General features: G+C 39.4%; 1 protein-coding gene and 1 non-coding gene across 3 annotated transcripts in view; one reads left to right on the top strand and one right to left on the bottom strand.

Annotated features, from left to right (window-relative positions):
* The window catches only part of Ctnna2 (catenin alpha 2), a 1,380,618-nt gene that overhangs the window by 515,958 nt on the left and 843,953 nt on the right, over window positions 1–20,707 (bottom strand). The gene's annotated exons all lie outside the window — the stretch shown is intronic.
* Window positions 8,434–8,539, top strand: LOC115067563. The gene has a single exon (XR_003846955.1). It is a non-coding gene; the product is annotated as a U6 spliceosomal RNA (small nuclear RNA).

Genomic DNA, 20,707 nt, shown 5'->3' on the forward strand with positions numbered 1-20,707 from the left:
ATATTTAATTGACAAGAAATCACTGTTCAAATTGATGAGATTCAATACTATGTTTGATGAATATATAATATGAACTCAGTCATGTTAACTTATTTTGCCATTTCACCAATGTCTCATTTTTTTATGGGCACTGGTAATTTCCAATTGAAATAACTATATATTTAGAAAGAGAAACTTTGATGCTACTCTTCTTTAAAAATGTATTACATTTATTGTGTGTGTGTGTGTGTGTGTGTGTGTGTGTGTGTGTGTGTGTGTGTATGAGAGGACAACCTGTGTGAGTCACTTTTCTCTTCTACCATGTGGGTCCTGGAGATCTACCTCAGGCCACCAGGCTTAGCAACAAGCACCTTTACCCACTGAGCTATCTCGCCAGTCCTGACTCAGTTTTGCAAACAAATATCTCTGCATTGTAGTTGTCTTGATATTTCACTTGGTACATTTTATAAATACAAATATGGGCTACCCATTTCAACTGTGTGAGTCACTTTTCTCTTCTACCATGTGGGTCCTGGAGATCTACCTCAGGCCACCAGGCTTAGCAACAAGCACCTTTACCCACTGAGCTATCTCGCCAGTCCTGACTCAGTTTTGCAAACAAATATCTCTGCATTGTAGTTGTCTTGATATTTCACTTGGTACATTTTATAAATACAAATATGGGCTACCCATTTCAACTTGGTATTCATTCAGAGAAGTTATGAATCTCTTAATATAAGCATGTTTCAACTATTTCATGGGGGTATACTTATACTCAAATCAATTTATATTTCTTTGAAATTCAATTTTACTGCCTTGACAACTCTATTTGTAGGTGAGCATGCTTACACTTTTTCTCAGCTAGCCATGTGAGGTTGAAGAAAGAGTCCAGAAAGGGAGAGAAGATGGTAGCGATAGTATTTCCCAACTTCTGCCTTTTTGCTGGGCCTGACTCCTAACCCCTGGGTCCTTTATAGCCCCAAATTAATCAGGTTTTAAGATGGAACTTTGTGAATACTGCTGATGATCTTGACAATATAGAGACTGAAATAAAATACTCATCCTTTGAAAATCACACTGAAAATATATCCAACTTTAAGTTCCAATTAGTGCAGTCTGTTTGCTGGCAGATGGAATGGCATTTTTGTTCATCTTTCATTCTCTTACTCATTCTCAGAGTGAGTTTCCAGAAATACTGAACAGGGCATTTCTAGATCATTGCCTGAGTGATAGGTACTATGTCTAATAATTTAGTGGAATCAATAAATTTCTTTAAATGAATTCAGTGACCTATTATTTATGGATATAATACATTGATAAAAAGAAGAGAAGTAGTTGGGAAATACTTTTTAAAACGATGTATTACAGTAATGATAATCAACATAGTATTTGCTGATAAGATTTAACTAGTGCTATTTTGAAATGCCTTTCTCCTTGTGGTCAGCTATGTTTCATATTACAATGGATTCCCGTCTAAAGGAGGTGGTCTTCTATCCATAAGGCAGAGAATGTTCACTAAAAGCCTGTTGGAGATAAATCTGCTCTAAAGCTTTTTCCAGGTGAGACCCTTGGAAGTTTTACATTTTCTTCTTTCAATCTAATCCTTACATGAAAAGTACTCACAAGTACACATTTAGTGTTTGCTTATAAAGTCTGAGCTACGCATCATTCAAGGTAGCCATTGTAGGTAGTTATCCCTCACACGTCTGTTGTATATAAGACTTTACAGAGAAGCTTACTCAATGTGGTATAAGTTGTGTCTGAAAATCTTCTTTTGCAATATATTATATTATTGGAGCTAAATAGGGGTCATTTCTGTTGCTATGATAAAATACCCTGAACCCCCCTCCCACACATACACACACACACACACACACACACACACACACACACACAAACATAGGGGAAAAAGGATTTTTTTAAACCACATTTCCAGTTCATCATTGGGAAGTTACGACAGGAACTTCAAACAGCTAGTCACATCATATCCACAGTCAAGAGAAGAGAGAAATAGAAGCATCTTCTTACTCAGCTAGTTTTCCTTACTCTTACACAATCCAAAACCCCAAACCAGAGAATGGTGCTGCCCACTTTCAGGCTGGGTCTTCACACATCAATTAAAGCAATCAAGACAATGCGGCACACACTTGGTCTCAGGAAAACTGGATATAGACAATCCCTCATTGAGATGCTCTTACTAGGTAATTCAAGATTGGGTTAAGTTAATAATGGAAGCTAACCATCACAAGGGATATATTCCAATATAAACATGCTTACTGTGCTACCACACACTTTACAGATAATATTTCTCCATTTTACATGAGCCGAACAGAGAGATGCTCTCTATTCTCCTGTTACGTATGAAGTCAAGCTGCTAGACATAATGTCTTCTCATCATATCAAACTTTGTCATTCCGCAGAAAAAAAGGAATGCATATTATCACAGGGTCATTTCACATTACAGCATAGATTGGGATTGGGAACTCTTGTGGAAGTATAGCACTTTGTTTTCAGGAGGGGAATTCTATTTTCAAAGATAAGTTTTCCCAGCAGTAGCTTCGAAATGTTTTCCTTTACCCTGAACTTACCATTAGCTCTCAGTCTCACACTGTCAGTCTCATAAATAGCTACCTGAGTATGCCTGAGAGGCCAGAATTTGCTTAGTAAAACTGTGGGGAGTAGGCATGACTATCATTTGAATATCCCCTCCAGACTTTATGTAGTTGTTCAATTTATTGTAAATTACATGTTCTTAAGGAAATCTCTGATCTACTTGTTTACTTGACAGATGGCCAAGTTGCCGAAAAATGGCATTATTTGAGTTGAAGCATGTATTTTTTTTCCAAAAATTACAGTACTACCACTGGTATGCCATTTTTTGTGTATCACAAAAAACAGTGATTTGAAGAGACTGTCACATAAGCAAAGCAAATCTTCAGTGGTTCTGTGAAGACATCAGCTAAAGCCTTACTGAACTCTGCCCCAACATTTTCCTTCTTTACATGGAGAATGTGGTTTGGGTTTAACCCAATATTTTATAAGTGGTAGGTCTATAATAAGTTCCCCTGGTTCAATAAAGGTTACAATTAAGTTCTTCATTCTATGGGCAGGAAGGAAAGCTCATAGGACTGGGAGAAACCACTGTCTTTTCTATTTTCTGAAGTAGTTTTAAAGTTACACATTGTAGGAAAGAAACTGAAAAAAAAACCTACAATAAACAAAAACTAAAAGACTGAGCATAGTTTCACAGTTTCAACAAAACAAGGAAATCTAGGAGGAATAAGAAACCGAGGAGTCCAGAGGACCAAAACGGGACATGCAAGTTAATGGAAAAGGCAAAGTATAACTCAATAGGGAATGGTGGGGTGTGTGACAATGGGATCACAGTATCCCTGTATGAAGGAATTCACTTTCCTACAAAATACAAGTTGTATTAGTCAAATCAACAGACTTGTGTCTGACTATTCACAGCCAGGTGCATGTGTGTGTGTGTATTTGCATGTGTGTGTGTGCAAGTATGTGTAGAGGCCATAGAATCCAGAAGACAGCTTGTCACTCTTCAGGTGGCAGACACTGTTTATTTTTTTATTTTTGTTTCGTAGTTTTTCTTTTCCCTTATTTTTTTACTGAGCTTTTAAAATTTCATACACTATTTCCCACTCACATCCAAACCCCTCCCCCATCCATTGCCCCCTCCCACCAAATCCTATGCACTCTGCTATACATGCTGAGTCCTATTCATTCAGGTGTTTGTACTGAAATGTCCTTCAGTATAAATGCATCCACTGGAGTCTAGTCAGCCCATCCAGTGGTCATTGTGAGTCACACTCTCCCTCACCCAGCGGCAACCAGTCTCAAATAGTTCTTGATCTAGTGCTGGCCCGCCACCTATTTCTCACCTCCCCTTTGGGCCCTTGTTTAATTGAGGGTCTCTCAGTGGTCTGAATTGTGCCAGGTAGGTTAGGCTGGGTGGCTAATGAACCCCTAGGATCTACTTTCCCTTTCCAGCACTGGTTTTACAAGCACGTACCACTATGTCAAACTTTAAAAAATGTGGCTATTGGGAATCAGTCAAATCTTCATGCTGTCACAGTAAGTACTTCACATACTGAGTCATCTGCCTAGCCCAGAATTTTTGTTTTTTAAAAAAATATTTTATTTATTATTTTATGTGTATGAGCATATTGCCTGCAATGTACGTGAGTGCACCCATGTCAGTCAGAGGGGGTGTCAAATTCCTCTGGAACTGGAGTTAAGGATGGTTCTTAACCGCCATTAAGTACTGGGTGTAGAACCTGGGTCCTCTGAAAGAGCAGTCAGTGCTGTTGACTGCTGAATCATCTCTCCAACCCCCTGAATTTTTAGTTTTAAGTAAAAGGTTATTTAAGAGCATCCAGATCACATAACTTTTACAAGTAAGCATATTTCTGACACTGAAAATCATAGAAATTTCAGAACGACTCCTAATGAACATTAGGTCAAAAGAAAGAAATTCTAGTCTATTTTTTTTTCTGAATGATGAGGAACAGTATGGAGTATGGAAACTTTCTTAAGGAATAACTTAACAGCAGAAGCACTGATGAAGTCAAATGAGGGCGAGTTTTAACACAGCAGTTGAGATGAAACAACCTGTTAAACTCTTACTTTATATTCACTTATGAAGACTTGCTTTTTGAGTATGTTAATCATCTTTCTGTCACAGAGAAAAATAAATACCTGTAACAATCAAAATTTTTTTTAAAAAATGAAGAATTATTTTGGCTGAGAGTTTGGAGATTTTAGTCTATACCTAATTGGTCCCATTGCTTTCAGATTTTGGTGGCTGAGTGTATCATGGTTAAGTGCATGACAGAAAAATGCCATTTATCATGTGACAGGTTGCGAAAAAAAAGAAAGAAAGAGGCTAGGGTTCCAGCATTCCCATTCAAAGGCACACCCCCAATGACCTGACTGCCTTCCACTAGGCCCCATCTCCTAAAGGCTCAACTACTTCCCAAGAGCAGCACAGGTTGAGGTCTGCGCCTTTAACACGCGGGGTTTGGGGGAGTTCAAGGGCAAAATATAGCACTGACTTGATAAAACAGCTCATTCTTTCACTACTGCATTGAAACACTTAGCTCTCCCTTTGTTTGCACTTTGATGCTTAAAGCTGTTCTTGCAAAGTCCTGTTATTTGGGGAAAAGTTAGAGTCTAGCTGAATGGCACTTGCCTTTCCAACATCCAGAATGCTTTTGCTATCAGTTTCTGACCTTAGGCTAGTACAGTGGTCACCTGTGAACATAAAGAAGTTGGAAAAATGGACTTTCCTTTTTATTATGATATTCTGGCCTCTTAAGAGTTGTCATCTGTATCCCATACCAATGATTCAAAGAACAATAAATACACCTAACGGGACTGAACTAAATTAAATCTTCAGTGATTTATAAGACAGCATGGGATTATTCTTGTGAATATAAATTTTCATTATAGAAGAATTATGACAGTAGAGTACATGTAAGAATTAAGACGGAACCTTTTCTGAGATTTGGCTTTGTACAGTTTCCGATTTCTGTGCTTGTCGTTTTTCTGTAAACGGAGGGACTGGATTCTAATTAGAGGCTGACGTCTAAGGAAGAATCTACAAGAAAAACTGGAGAAAAGATGATCTGTGCCCTTTGACTTGTCATTTAACTTATCAGTTCCATGGCTTTGTCACTTGTGAAATCAAGATAACATGGAGATTTCCAACGATACAAAATATACATAGAACAGTTTGTAACTTTGAAAATACCACAAAATGAAACAGAAACCTATTTAAGTTCCTTTTAGCAGCATTCCACACCCGTCTACCCAGTGACCAATCCCTTTTATTCTTGGAATGTAATTCCGGTTGAAAACTGTACCAGTGTGTGTTTGCATCTGGGTCCAGGACACTGAGCACAGCCGTGTCTGGCATAAGCACAACCTTTATGGCAGTAGCTTCCATTCCAATTCTCAGTCCAGGGGAAATTTCCAGAAAAATAAAAGCTGAATTTAGTGGTTTTACAGTCCCCGTGCAGGCCCTGGGCCTGGGGCAGACTATAGCCACTTCAGAAAGCATAGAGTCAATTTACAACCACCGAGGTTTCATGATGGGAACGTGGTCCTGTGGCTGGTATACAGAAGAGAAGACATCTTCAGGACTGAGGCTGCCCCTCTGGTAGGTTTTTATACTCACAAACGGAGATGCAAAAACCTGCAACCCTGCCCTCTTGCCACGCTTGCATCCTCCTTGAAAAATCTGCTAACTCAGCCTCCTTTTCAATCTGCTTGGTATCAAGCTGTTGGCTCGCATTTCCTGGATTGCTTCTACTCTTCCTTCACATCTCTCCTCAGACGTACTCTCAGCAGAAGACACCTCCAAGCTCTCCAGGCCCCCGGCTGCTTCACGCTGCCCTTGAAGTTCAATCACTCCTCCTTGGCACACATTGTCACTGTGGCTGTGCAACTGAGTGGCAATTGTCCATGAAGACAGTGGAGCATCTGTGTCTCTCAGAATTACAGACACAGTTCCAAGCAGCTGGCTAAAACCAGACCGTTACTAGGCTGAGTCTGGTTAGATGCCCATTTCAGAAGCATGTCAGGTATTGGGTACAAGATCTACTAGCTCTCACCGTAGGCAGTAGCTCTAGCTTGGCTATACCCCCTGCCAAAGTCATGTGTTTTTAATACGATGCTATTAAGACATAGTGATTTTAGGAGATGATTAAGCCATGTGGGCTCCTCTTTTGAAAATGAGATCAAAGCCTTGTAAAACAGCCTTTAAACAGTGCTAGCCTAGTTTATCTTTTTGTCTTCCACATGGGGAAGACATGGCAAGAATATCCTTGTCAGACCAAATGCCTATGACTTGAGCTTGGACTTTGTGGCCTCAAGACTGTCAGAAATTATTTTTTTGCTCTTTCCTGGTCTGTGGTAATACTGTCATAGCAGCATAAAATGAATTTGAGACTCTAGTCTTATTCTTAGCACGTTCTCGGACTTCTTTCTATCTCCATCTCTCTGATCTCTACAATGCTGTCTGTCTGATTCTCTGAATGAGGTGCTTGCCCTTTCCCAGTATGTCCCTGTGAGAACTAGTAGAAGATGGGGATGGTGTACTGTAAATGAAAGATGAGTGTGAAGGAGAGCAAGAGACTCACAGGAACAGCATCTTCTGCCTCTGGTGTCCTCCGACATCTAGGGGATCCAGCATCTAGGGGATCCAGACATGGTTTTTTTTTTTTTTTTCTGCAGGGGATCCTCCTTGATCCTCATAGACATCCAGAAAGCTTAGGAAGCTGCCTGAGCTGTGCTGGAAACACATACTGGAATATGCTGTCTCCTACCCTGACTTCCATCCTGGGTAATGATCAGGAACTGTAGCCATTAAGCCTCTTTGCTTCTGGTCTCTCATTCTGGACCAGTGGCTCATTTCCCGACTTTATTTCCTAGTCCAGTTCAGTACTGAGAGCTCCATAAGTAACTTCTGAGGAAGGTAAAAACAGAAAAAGATGAAGAAAACACTAGGCATCAATTAATAGTGGTTAGACGAGGAGGAGCTTTCCACAGTATAGTGTAACAAGTCACCAAGCTTGCAGCACACCTGGGGCGTGCCTAAGCACCAAGGAGGCAGAGGAGGTGAAAAATTGGCAAGAGGCGGGAGTACAGCTGTCACTGGCCCACAAGCTTCAGAAGAGAGGTCCCCCACACCTTCAGCCACCTACTACCATCTGCTGCTCCACACAGGACTCAACCACACCTCCTGTGGATGATGACATCCAACACGAGCTCTGACTGTGTGCCCACCCAAGGTACGCACACAGAGACTTCCTAAGCAAGTGGACCCCTCCAGAGAATGACAGGGAGCATTAGTGTGAGGGATGGCGAGATAACTCATGCAGCTGAAAATAATACAGAGTCTACCTTAAGAATGTGAAATTACTCATAACTCAGGAAGCCACCTCATCCAGGAAAATCCCATGACTGATCTGATCTCTGACAAAAACTACTTTAACACTGTAATTTCTCAAACAGGAAAACCAGAAGTCTGAAATGTGTTACATGACTTGATAAGACCATAAAGTCACATAAAACCAAAAGCTAGAATTAGCTCTATGCCATAGTTAAACACTCTTGGCTACACACCAGAATAAGTGGAAATTTAAAAAAAGAAATAAAAGAAAGTATGCTCCCTAAATTCCAGGATTCCATTTGAAATGATGGGACTAGAGAGTTGACTTAGTGGTTAAGAGCACTTGCTACTCTTGCAGAGAACCTGAATTCAGTTCCCGGGACCCATGTTAGGCAGCTTATCTGTCAACTCTAGCTCCAGGGGATCCAGTGCCTTCTTCTGACTTTCACAAATACTCACACACACATGAGCATACACACTCAGAGACACATGCATAGCCACACAAATAAAAATAAATGTTTAAACTTAAGAGCTTAAAAGAAGCATTCACTTCGGCAACACATATACTAAAACTGGAGCAACACAGAAAAGATTAGCAAGGCCCTGTGCGAGGGTGACACACAAAGTCGTGAAATATTCCATATTTCATGGAAGGAGTTGAAGGGGGGGGACTGGAAGGGATGGAAATAATGTAAATACAATACTAATGTATAAGATTGTCTGAAATAAAATTATATATATTAGAAAGTAAAAAGAAATAAAATGAATTGATCAGATGCTTCTTAGGTGGGACCAAAAAAAAAATCTGTACTCCTCAAAAGTTTGAAGTAATCTATCAGATTTAGAAAATCATATTCCAGAAAGCCTCTCATTTTGGTTCTTATTTGTGTCCCTTGATGCAAAAGGAGGTATCCAAAACATCTGAATTCTAGAAGATTTTTTGTTAGGTGAGGAGATTAGCCACCAGGAAGAAAAGTGGCTAACAAGAAAGAGTAAGACGGAGGGATATGGAGAACAAAAGCACAGTTATTGTTAACTGTATCAGGAGGAGAAGGGTAGTCTGTGTGAGCTCACAAGACACAGTTCTCAAGGTATGAATTATGCATTATTAACATTGGATAGGTGTAGGGGACAGAGTGATAAGAATCCCCTCACTATCCAATGGTACTGCACTCATCTTTGTTCTGACATCTGAAATCCCCCTTACTGGGTTTACCAATGGAGGTCCCTTCCTTGGGCGCAGTTCTGCAGCCTAGTCTCTGTATTGATGGTGGAGAATCTGTTGGTACTCTCCTGCCCCAATCCCTGCCATATACACTTCTTATTTATACAGATCCTTATGAATGCCTTTAAGATTCTTATTATACTGTCTCTGGTTATCTTTTTAGTCTAGTTTTCAACAACCTCTAGAGTTCTCTCCCCAAAATATTGCTATACCTTTGCATATCTTTTTCATATGGAATATTCATCTCACCATCTCAATCCTCCCCTCTCAATTTACACTTAGACAGCAGACATATATCCTTCAACTCCAACCTGAAATATCGTCTGTAATGAACAGTAGACAATGAAGAGTTGCTTTCACTTTGATAGAAAAAAGGATAAGGAAATAAAAATATTTTCAGTTTTGATTTTGCTTTTGGGTTTATTTGAAAAGAGTCTTACTATGTAACCCAGGGTGACTTCAAACTGTCTCCATCCTTCTGTCTGTACCCTCCCAGTGCTGGTATGACAGTCATACGCCACTGTGCTTGGAGAAACATGACTTTTAACAATGGGATTCCAGGCATCAACCAGTAAGGAAGAGGACAGTGGTGCTCATTCAATTCTACTGAAATTATAGCCTCTAAATTTTTGCCTCTTTTGCCAATGGGCAAAGTCAAAATCAAATAGAGGAAGATATGAATGTCAGGGCATGAGATAATTTCTTATTCTTAGTGGGATCAAAGGCAAATTCTTCCTTGTTTGATTAGTGAATATACAAATATTGATATTTCTGGGCCTGATATTCAAATCCAGATTAAACTTCTGGAAATAGGTAAGCTGGGAAATGCAATTTGCTCTTTGTAAGTCACTTTGCTGTTAACCTTCTCCTCCAATATTGTCAAATGGCAAAATGCAACTGATGCTATTTTAGCTATGAGCAGAAGAAAATAAATCCCTGTGGCAACAAGCATCTGTCAAGGGATTTGATGTCTCCAAAATATTCCTTGGTATTAAGCAGGCAATCTTTCACTTCCATGGGGGATTCTCATTGATATGTATGAGCTGAGTACTCTATTATTTATGGTCAAGTGCAAATTGATATGTTTAAGAAAAATGCAAAATTAAGGGATGTGTGTAGTAAAGACCTAAAGAGGTAATTATGGCTCCAGTGTGGATAATTTAAAAACACTGATGTTATAATATGCTTTAGTGTACCTGGGTATGCTTTTGGAACGAAATAATGCATTACTTTCAAAATGCCTGCACTGAAGTTACAGTAAGTTGTATTGCCAGAGAAAGTTCCCAGTGCTTCAGTATGTTTCAGTGGAACACCCGGTAGAACAGTGGAACCGATATTAGGCAAGAGGTTAAAAAAAAGAGCTATCCAATAAGACTTACTGCAATAATAAAAATGTAGCATGGCTGTACTATTCAATATGCTAGCTACCCTTAACCGCATGTGGATAAAGTGCATACGCTGACTAAGGAACTTAATATTAATTGAAAATAAATGACAAATTTAAATGGAGTTGTACACAGGTAGTGGCTACCTTATTGAAACCTGAGCTTTCACATGAAATTCATCACAAAAGTGTTCTCTGCTTTGCATTCCTGAGTTTTTCCACATGCAAAGTAGTTTTTTAAAAATTAATACTGTTTGCGAATTTCATACATGCATATAATGTTTTCCCATCAAATCTATTCCTCATTTCCTGGCTTCCAACTTCTTCCCTCCTCCCCTACCACTTTTCTCTCCCAACTTCAGGTGCTCCTTTGAATATATCCACTGAGTCCACTTAGTGCTGCTTGAACACACTTGGGTGTAGGAACATGTATTGGAAACCAGGTAGCCTCTTCCCCAATTGGTAACAGCTCTTCAGCTTCTACATGAACCTTTCCTCATGTATGCTGAGATTTTGACTAGCCTGATCTTTTACAGGGCTTATGTATGCTATCATAGCCACTGAGTTGATACTTGCAAGGGTCCTGTCATATCTTGGCAAGTATTGTTTACCAGCAGATGTCTACTACCTCTGGCTCTTATAATCTTCCCCACCACCTCTTCTGCAATGATTCCAGAGTCTTTGAGGGTGGGTGTATGATAAAGATGTCCCATTTAGAACTTAGCACTCCAGTCTCTTTATTATCTGCATGTTGACTGGTTGTGGGCTTCTATATTAATAGTCATCTACTGTAAATAGAAGCTTCTCTGATGAGGGTTAAGAGATGCACTGATCTATTAGTATAAGCATAAGGACTTAGGACAGTTTATTGCTATGTTCATTTAACAGAATGATAGTATTAGGTTAGCTTCTTTTCTAAGGGTCTATGATCTAGCAAGCCATGGGTTTTTGGCTCAGTTAAGGGTGCCATACATGAGTTCTCTCTTATGGAGCAAGATTTAAATTTAATTAGAAAGTGATTGGTCACTCCCATAACAAGTCATGTACTAAATACTTTTTAAACAAAGTTGTACTTATTATTTTGTCAAATTTCAAAATTTTATCATCCCCCAACTCATTAAATGAAACAGAAACATTTGAAACCATTAAGAATATCTTGTTATGACCAAGAAAATGACAAAATGACCACCCTCCTCCAACCTGGTTAAGGGAAATGCTCTGAAATGTGTCTTTAAGGAAATTCCACTTCTGACTCTCAGGATAAATAATATCCAAGCCTAGCAATTTGGAATTTGTGTTTGTTATTATCATTACTTTTGTCAATGTTGTAGATAAACTAGGCAATTTTAATCTTAATATTTGAATTTTTGATAGTCTTTGAATTTTAGCTCTTAGGAACATTCTGGAGGCTTGAACAGAGGGCATGCTCATAGTGAGAAAAGATAATGTATAAATCAGCTAACAAGATACCTCACTGGTTAAGAACTTATCGACACTTAAGTGTCTGCACCATGCAGAAGCTAGTTTCCTTCACAAAGAAAACAGCTGGCCAAGGCCGTGGACATTGGGATGTGTCTCAGAGTAAAAGGAAAAGGGGGCCTGTGACAAGGCACAACCGGGAGGGAGATGCTCAGAGAAGTCAAGACTGAGAGAAGAAGCAAATCATAGGTGACACACATTTCCCCAGCAGTTTCATCTTTAAGAAATTCATTCTAAATTATGACAATAGAGAAAAAGCATATTAAAACCGGAAAAGGGACAATTATCAGGAAACAGTCAAAATCAAACATGGAGTACATATATATATAACATCATATGGACACATCACTGTTATAACAGTGAAACTTTGGGAACGAATCTAACTACATAGTAACACGGAATGGGTCATTGGGCTGTCTATGGAACAGAGCACTCTAGTCACTGCAGGAAAGATAGAAAAAGCAAGATATTTTTCAATTGTTATAGTCATTATAAAATAAGAAAGAAAATACATAGTAAGAAATATGATTTCTGACTTTAGATATTTAGCATCTCCAAATATATGCTATGGAGACTTCATGTAGATAACAGATGCCCAAATATTAATAATTTAACATATTAAAATCTTCATCTATAAATGTATAAATGGATACCTAAATATTAATAGTATTTCTCTCCAGGTGCGGTTCTGGGATCATGGGTGACTTACTACTCTTTTAATATTTATTCTAGTTTATGATAAAATTACCATATATTTATAATTTAAAGGAAAGATATTAATCCTATTGAAAGTAATCTTTTTAAGAATTTGAAAGGACTAGGGAGATAGTTCAGTTAATAGAGTGTTTGATTTACTTGCATGAGGACCAGAGTCGAATTGCTATAAACCATGTTAAAAAAGAGAAAGAGCCAAAAGTAGTGTGCCCTTGTAATTCCAGCACTGGGGTGGTGGAGGCTGGCATATCCCTGGGGCTGACTGGTCAGCCAGCCTAGTTGGCAAGTTCCAGGCCAGCAAGAGAACTTGTATCAAGAAAAGTAGATTGTTGTTGAGGAAGACACTTGAGAGTATCCCCTGGCCTTCTCATTCATGTACACACACACACAAACACAGACACACACAGTCACACACATACACACCTGCACATGTGAATACAACACACACATACACATACACATACACACAAAGTATCAACAAAATAGCAAGTGATTAGCTTTGCAGATATTATTACATCTCTGGAAATCAGACGGGGAATTCATTAGTTATGTGTGATGATATATCAGAGGGTACCAAGAATGGGTCAATAATCCTATTGAAACATCCTGTTTAGACATAGAGAGAAATCAAGCTCATTTGATGCTGGATGCATATCAATAAATGGCTATAAATATTCATCACCAGCTACAGCCTTTGGGTTCGTGTAAAATGTAACTGTATTTTCCAAATTATCTTCTAAGAAAGTAGTGAGGTCTTTGTGTGTATGTGTGTGTGTTTGTATGTGTGTATGTGTGATGTGTGTGCACATGCATATGTGTGTACACATGTATAGAGGCCAGAGGGCAACTTCCAGTGTCATTCCTCAGATGATTTCCACCTTGTCTTCTGAGACAGGGTCTTTCACTTCTCAGCAGCTCACCGAGTAGGCTAGAATATCTGGCCAGTGAAGCCCAGGGACTCTCTTGTCCGCACTTCCCTAGTGCTGGAATTACATCACTAGCCACCATGTCCAGCTATCCAGTTTTGTGGATTCTGAAAAATGAACTCAGATACTCATGCTTACACAACTAGTGTGTTACCAACTGAGCTATCTTGCCACCCCTGTGACGTCTTTATAGCAATGGAGTTGGTCACTAGAATATTCAAATGACTACATTTGACCATATGGGCAGTTGAGAGTCTACAACCACCTGGACACTACAGGGTACCATGGCAGTGAAATTTTATCTTGGCAATTTAAGGAAACCAAATCTGCCTCTCCTACTCACGGAAATAGCTCAAGATAGCTACAAACTGGTGTTAAAAATATATTGGAAGTGCTTGAAAGCACAGAAACTGTTCTGTAATGAAGTCATTAAATTGGATGAAGCTAATTTCTGAGGTACGTTCTAACCTACAACTTAAGCCAGCAAGCAGAAGTCAATAAACTTTTACAGTTCTATAACCAAGCCAAGAATCTTGGAGCTAAATTACCAAAGCCCATTATGAGATGTATTTGAGCAGCAAAACCTGAACTGACATTTGTTATAGGAGAAAGATAAAGTTAGCAAATGGACATTAAATTTTCTGTTAAATCCACAGGCATATGTGTCATTTGAGGAGGGCCACACTTATACATGAACTGGGATGAAAACACTGCATGCCTGATTTAAACAATGAACTTAAAGTCAAGCAACTCAAGCAGGGTTCATAAAGCAAGTACAGCCAATATTTAGAGCTGTGTGTAGTCTGAGTGCAGCTACAGTGCCCCCATTTGCTTGAGAGGGGCACTCTATCAGTTTCAGGGAGGTGGATACCATGGCTATCCTTTAGTGGTTGACTTCCAGTGCCTGCAGGCAGGTGACAGGCACTACCTAAGTGTTTTGGAAAGAAAGCCTTTTAGTCATCAGAGAAAAGCGAGCTCTATGTCTTCAAAGTTTAATCCAACTACCGGTTATAAATGATGGCTCCTTCCCTTTATTGTCCTTTGCAGGGGGGTTGAACCCAGTGCCTAGAACACACAAGGCAAGTGATTAGCACTGAACTACACCTGCAGCCCTATGATTCTTTCCTTAACCTTTCACATCACCACTTAACAAATGAAATGGAGCTTATTGAAAGTGTGTTGCAAGTTGGCTCTTCTCTTGGCTGCCCTGTACAGTTCATTTATGTTTCTTGCTCTGAGAACATGATAGTGATTTCCTAACTTCTGTCTTATCTGAGATTTGGTGGCCCTACATTCTCGCGGTGCTGTTCCTTTAAATTCTCATGCTAAATAAACAAGCAAGCAAACAAACAAGTAAAAGAAATGGAAATGAACAGATGTAATTGCTTTGTATACTCATTAGAATCCCTAAGATCAAACAAGATCTTAAGTTAGCCAATCTAGTCCTTAACCCCGCAGGCATAGTCCTAGACTCCAGCAAATGAGATATATTGAGAAGCTGCACCTGACTCCATGAACAAGTTTTACACCTCCACCATCTTTCCTCATTGCCAGAATAGAAGAACATAAGCCTTTTAGGTCTATATTTATGATTGTTATTAATTGCTGTATTATTGAGGAACAGCATACTGCAATGGCAGAGTGCAATTACAGAGGTGGGCCAGTATTTTAGTACTGGATTGTTCAGATAATTAGAAGAGGAGGAAAATTTGGAACTACTGCCAAGTCTCAATAATAATGTGGTAATATAATGGAATAAAACAAGTGCTAAGAGCATCGGCTTTTTGTGACCATCAAAAGAGATAAAGAGTGGAAAATTCTTGACAAAGTACCTGGAACACAGTAATGTTTCATGGCTTGGAGACTGCTTTTGGTCACATGTTGTTATTGTGGTTCAATATTATAAGACATTTCTTTCTTTGTTATTTAAACTATAGATTTTCTTTAGCTATTATGAATTATGCTCCCAAATAAAGCATACACTTTCATTGCAAAATTCTTAAAAATGCTTTAAAATTTTTCATTTGTATAGTCATGATGTCATCCAATCCTATTATCAGCTCTGAATCTTAACAAATCAGTAAGAAAAAAAGAAAGAAAGAAGAAAAAAGAAATATGCCCTTTGCCCATGATTACCAGGAAGTTACCAGGAACTTCACTGAAAAATAAGGAAGTGAAGCCTGAAACCCACATGTCACACAAGGCTAGAAAGAACAGAAGCTTTAAAAGAAGACTAGTAGCTTTGATTGAGACCAAGTTATAGCAAAAGAAATTCCTGGGTTTCACTATGTCTCAAGAATATCTTGTGGGACCCACAGATGTCTGATGTGTATCTTGAACCTTCACACAAAGGGACAGAACTGGGTACTTCACACATCCACTTACCTGCCAGGAGCCATGGGAGAGGGACAGGGCCAGAAAGGAAGATTATCTAGAAGACAGATGCACATTGGATCACTAGCTGACACCACTGGTAGTGGGAGGGAGGTTTCTTTGATCTCCCTCAGATCTATACATCATCTGAGTCTGGGCAAGTGCCTAGGGCAGGTCAAATGTACCATGGGAGGTTTGGCTCTGAGCTACCAGAAGCTAGGTATTCAGCATAGTTCTGTCCTTTGCTCATTCTGGTGCTGTGCTCACATAGTCTCAAAACTCTAACATTTAGTGAACAGCAGCCTACTGGGATCAATGTTAGGATGATATCAAAGTGGGAAAATGTCTCCAAATGGACCATTTCAATGAATGTGATACTATTTATAACAGCCAGACATTACTAGACACAAAAATCAGAAATTCAGATAGAAAAGGTCCAATTAGAGCATGTGCCAAGGATACCTAGAATTTTACAAAGGAGGGAGAAGGTTAGGTCATGGTTTCACCAGACCTAGAATTTACCAAGTGCTAAGTCTGATATGAATGAACCTGTTCACTCTTCATTATTAAAAGTGCTTTTCATCTGTAAATGGGGGACTCCTTTTCTGAGGAATAGGACTTCATTACAGCATCCATAACAGTTGTAATAGGTCCCAGTATCACTAGATCATGAAGAGGTCACAGGAAGTTCTTTCCATCAAATATCCCACCAGTTCTGTTCAACTTTCTCCCTTTGCTTGGGAGAGGGCATTCAAGCTAAGTCAGCAATGTTCTTACCACTTGGGTACAGTGAATACGAACATTGCTTTGGCCTTCCTTTCAGGGTGCCTGGTGCCTGTGAAAACATTCCTGAAGATATTTCAACCCAAGTGGTCCTGTCATATGTAGAATTGCATGGGAAGATCTTCAAGTTCCCTGTATCTCTGGAAAAAGGGAGACAGTCCATTTATCACAAATGTGTCATCAACAGAGCACTGCGCTGGACACTCCCTCATAATGCTGGGTGTCTAGGGACTCTGCCTCCTACTTCCTTTAGAATATGCCTCTACAGACATGTGTGGAGAAAATCAAATTGACTTTTCAGAAAATGAATTTCTCTTTAGTAAGGGACAGTTACAAGATTCCTAAGTACAACAACAATCTGAAGATTCTCATGTCTGGAATCAGTTTAAGAGGAAGTTTGATTGGCTTCCGGGCTGAGAAATTGGCTGCCACCACACCCAAGGTAAGAAGAGCTCACATAAACAATAGTAAAAGGCTTATAGCAAGAAAAAATGTCCTTTTAGCTAGCTCCATCACCTGTAAGGAGTGTAGTGCAAAATGTTAAATTGTTAAGACAAGACACTTTAGGAAATTTCCCAGAACAGAAAGAAATTTCTATGATGTCTATAACATACATAATGCACCTTAATCTTACACAGTATACAGCCTCCACAACTGAATGGGAGGATGTTGAATTTAACCACAGATGGAATTGCTGACTCTGAAGTGGCTCATATTGCCTTCTGGGTACAAATAAAGTTTAGAATGTAAGTTGCAGAGATGATGGTTGGGGTGTGGTTTCATCATGAGCCTCTCTGTACTCATGCATATCAACCTCTTTGTTAAATTGTTACTTCTCCCCGACAGAGTGTCATAGGCAGAGCCAAAATGTAAGTGGGAATGTGAGTGCTAGAGGGGAAGATGGATCCCATGAATAGCTTCAGACCAAGCTGCACTGTGCCTGGTAACTCACCATCAGAGATTGATGAACCATGCATTCAACAGAACTCTTTGAAGACTTACCTTTTGGCCTCTTCCCTCCGTACTGCATTCATCACAGAGATGTTACACGAGGCCACAGAGAGTGATCAATAGTCCCTTTTTCTGTCTGCAGTTTTCCACAGCAGAGAATCATTAGCAGTCATAGGTCTTTCTATAATTTGTATTTAACTCTTTTTTTAAGAAGTCCTTTCACCACATGCATCATCTGAAATCTTGTCCTTTTGACAAATGCTTTCAGGTAGGTGTCATTATTACACTCACTTTACAGATCAGCTAAATGACTCGCTGAGGAGGAGGATGCTGATACAGGGTGGTTACTCATTATATGTTATGTATCTAAATACATTTGTATCTAAGTATTTATATATACATTTAACTTTTTTCAATAAGGACATAGTTTAGGATTATGAAGATACAATGGAGTACAAGTTGGTATGCAATGTCAAAACAAGAGAACAATAACTAGGAAAATAAATGTCTTCTTATGGTATGACTGAGCCTTCAGAACTTTCCTGATTTTGGCGGGGGTGGATTGGGGTAGAACTAGATTTAAGCATAGCATGCTGATTTCAGCTAAAAAAATATTGGGTCATCTGCACAGGTGCAGTGTTAGATTGAGGCCAGCCTTGATGGTAAATTAATTTTTAAGGCTGGGGATGTAGCTCAGTGTTGTAACATTGCCTAGCACGTATAAGGACTTGGCTTCAATTCCTAGCACTGCAAAAGTGAAGAATGAATGAATTGATTAATAAGCCTCAAGGTCTGTTGGATTGAACCTTTTTTGAGTCAAATGTATATTCTAGAGAGATACAGTAGCTTCTACGAACAGCCTGGGAGAGATTATCTAATGACATTATCAATGCAGTATTCTGCTTCATGAAATTGGCCTTGTTCAATTTGTATAACACCCATTCATTCACAACTATGCAGAAACCTGTCCTGTGTCTGGCTTCAGCAGGATTTTCTTTTCTGCTTGATAGATACGCATGTTTTGACAGTCTGAAATTCCAGAAGATGGGACTGGCCTTGCTTAGCATCTGTTACTGCAGCTATTAAAAGTAGGAGGCCAGATGACCACTCTACAGATGCTGTGACTCACTTCTCCAGGTGGAGGAGACCTGCCTAGGTAGCATGGTTTCTTCTAGATTGGATGACGGGCATATTGGCAACAAAGTTCCAATGAGTTTATAGAAGGACCCTAAAATTTCTGGGAAAGAGAGATGATTTTCTTCCCACATTTCTTTAATCTTCAATGCTTTTTATTCAGAGGTACCACTGCTTTTTTAATATACAAGGAAATGAAAAGTGACAGAGAAAAGTCATTGAATCATCCATCAGTAAATAGGCCTCAATGCAAGACTTAAAATCCAGCACGTAAGTGGAAATGGTATCAGCTGGATAGAGCCCACACATGTATCCTCAAGAGAAATTTCCCTTGACATAGAGGAGGAAATCTGAATTCACACTGCATGGCGGAGGGCAGCAACAATCGGCCTTACCTCTGATGGGTTTCTGAAAACTCTGCCTTCCCCTCTTGGCAAAGGAAGTTTGTTAATAAAGAGAGGGACTAGGAGCCAGCTACAGATAGCAGGGCTGTGTGGGCTTACTGTGAATGGAAAGCTTGCTGTACTTAATACAACTGCTGTCCACATGGGAACATCTTCATTTAATAAAGCAATATTACTGATGACATAAATATATTAAAAAGTAGGCATCAGCATGCTGTAAAGCTCTTGGGGAACTTTCCAGAGGAAGAGTGGCAGAAAAGTGTTGTACTAAATAGACTTGGGTTGCATGTGTGCATATAGATACACGTACGCTCACATGTGTGTAGAGACTAGAGGACATCCCAGGCTGTGGTTCCTGTGGCACTATCCACCTCATTGTTTTAAAACAGAGTCTCTCATTGGTCTGGAACTCACTGAGTAGCCCTGGATGGCTGGCCAGCAAGTCCCAGGGATCTGTCTGCTTCTGTCTTCCCAGTGCTGGGATTTCAAGCATATATAACCACACCTGTTTTTTTTTTTTTTAACTTTTAAAAAATGTAGGCTCTAGAGGATTGAACTCAGGCCTTGGTGTTTTGCAAGCAATTTATGGACTAAGTTATAATCCCAACCCCTAGACTTGTAAATTTTTCCTGCATACTGAAAGACAGAAGTGGTGGTATGTTGTTCCTGCTAATGTTAGTGGACATCATAATTGTAAAACATCAGTCATAGACTACCTGTGCAAGCACATACACATATACATAATCATGCATGCATACTTTAGCTACATAAACCCACTCTTTCACCCTTTCCAAGTGTTTTAGTTTCATTTGTCTTGCTGCAATAAAGCACCCTCGCCAAAAGCAACTTATGGGAGGAAGCATTTATCTGACTTCCAAGTCCAGTCTATTGTTGTGAACAAGTCAAGACGGAACTTAAAGTATCACATTCATAGCCAAGAGTGAAGTGAGGATAAACACATGGATCCTCCCTCACTCGCTTGCATTTGCCTCACACTTACACACTTCAGGGCCGGCCTTACAAAATGTTGGGTCTTCCATCCATTCTCAATTAAGGTGGTCAAAACAATCCCTCACAGACATGCTCCGGTCAACCTGATCCAGACAATTCCGCAGCTGAAAGTCTTCTGAGTGATTTCTAGGTTGTGCCAAGTTGACTGTTAAAACCAGCTAGCCCATCAAGAAACCATGAGAGAGCCTCATGGGTTGTCAATGTAGCATTCTTTTTTAAAGTATTATTATTATTATTATTTACATTTAAAAAATATTTTATTTATTATTATTATTTTTTTAAGGAAATGAATGTATTGTCTGCATGTATATAAGTGCACCTGTGTTGTGCAATGCTTGTGGAGATCAGAGGAGTGCTTCAGATTCCTCTGGAACTGGAGTTATGAACAATTGTTAGCCACCATGTGGTTTCTGGGAATCAAACTCAGGTACT

This window comes from Nannospalax galili, unplaced genomic scaffold (assembly GCF_000622305.1).
Source record: "Nannospalax galili isolate Female #2095 unplaced genomic scaffold, S.galili_v1.0 scaffold726, whole genome shotgun sequence".
NCBI classification, from domain to species: Eukaryota; Metazoa; Chordata; class Mammalia; order Rodentia; family Spalacidae; genus Nannospalax; species Nannospalax galili.